Source organism: Nanorana parkeri, unplaced genomic scaffold, assembly GCF_000935625.1.
Source record: "Nanorana parkeri isolate BGI_ZX_2015 unplaced genomic scaffold, ASM93562v1 scaffold10, whole genome shotgun sequence".
NCBI classification, from domain to species: Eukaryota; Metazoa; Chordata; class Amphibia; order Anura; family Dicroglossidae; genus Nanorana; species Nanorana parkeri.
This window is the reverse complement of record NW_017306278.1, coordinates 1,145,441-1,147,083: the sequence shown is the minus strand read 5'-3', so window position 1 is coordinate 1,147,083 and position 1,643 is coordinate 1,145,441.

The window sequence follows — 1,643 nt, the reverse complement described above, 5'->3', positions numbered from 1 at the left end:
AGGAGAAGGGAAAAGGAGGTGGGGGGGGGGTATTAAACAGGAAATAAGCATGGAACGAGTAGATTCAATCAGCGGACCGTTGGCTTTGGTTTAAAATTTGTGCAAACATTTTTTATTTACCCAATTTACAAACTGCGTTGTTTCCCCTTTTCTGTCCCCATAATGTGATGACGGCACTTTTAAAGGGAACCTGTTATTATTAAAACATGTAGGCCGCCATTACTGACCTCCGTTATTGCCTGGCTGTCTCTGGCTTCCATACCTGGAGTCGCAATGTGGAACAAGAATGCAGCGAGTGAAGTCATAACTCCTGATCCTTGTTCCCCGTCGGTGACCCCAGGTATTGAAGCCAAAGGACCGGCATGACAAGGACCGTTTCAGAAGGAAAGCACCAATGGCTCAGCATTTCTCAGCACGGGTTTCCTCTTACACCCTCTGTATCTCGGGAGTTTGGGATTCTATGTTCTGATCCCTCATTAGGAGCAAACCTTTGCAGTAGATCTCCCCGTCCTTCTCCGTCACGGTGGTGGAGTCCAGACTCTTCCCGCACAGCGCACACCGGAAGCAGGTCTTATGCCAGGGCTGCAGAGGAAGAGAACCGCCATTAACGAAAGCATCCATTAATCCCCCCCGACGTGTCTTTGCTATAGGCAGGAATAAATCTTGACGCAACAGAAGTCACCCCGGGTGAATCTTCCCAGTGGGGGAGCTTTATGGGTCCGGACAACATGAAAAAAAGCCCCCCTTTGGGAAGCTCCCTGCTTTGACGCGTTTGACCCCAAAATGAAGAGAGACGTCTCTACAATTAGGCCCATTTTTGGTAAAATGCATCAGGTCTGGTAGGTTTCCAGATGGGGCGTCATTGTGCATGATGTCCAGAACAATAAAGCTTTACCCACAAAGGGCTTAATTGTGGGGCCTTCTATGCCTGCTGTCCTCTATGATTAAGCCTCGGTTCATGTGTAATGTGGCAATGCAGGGAGGTTCCCATTCGGGGCTTCTTTGTGCATGTGTCTGGAACAATAAAGTTTTATTCATAGACTGGGGTCATCCGCCAATTCTTTTGTTGAGAAATATGAGGCCATCACCTCCTTATGAGGCCATCACTTCTGGACCCCCTGGCTTTGTAGAACCATCACAGCCAAACGAGATAGACTCACCATTCCTCCTCCCATGACCTTCTCAGCGGCGTAGACGGATTTCCCACACCTGGGGCACTTCTCTGCGGCGCCGAATTTGTGCGTAAACTTGGAGGTGTGCGTGGTGGTCGGGGAGCCGCGGGCCGGGTGGGTCCTGCAAGAGACACAGATGGGTTTGGGTGATTTGAGCCTATTAGATCCTGGAAAGTTAAAGCGAACTCCAGCACCTTTGGCTGCCATTGCTGAGATAAAATAAATCGCAGGATAGGTCAGCTAGAGATTATTTTCAATCAGTCTGAGCAGGCCTTTAGAGAAATGCATTAACAGACATCCCAACACTCCCTGAACATCAGGGAGACTTGAGATCCCTGCATTAAAAAGAACACACATTGCGTACGTTATATGATTCTAGAGAACTCTAGACCCCCCTGAAACGCGTTGTGCTGTCTCCCAAAAGGTCTAGACCGTCTCATTATTGATGGAAATATCAGATCACTCACTCAG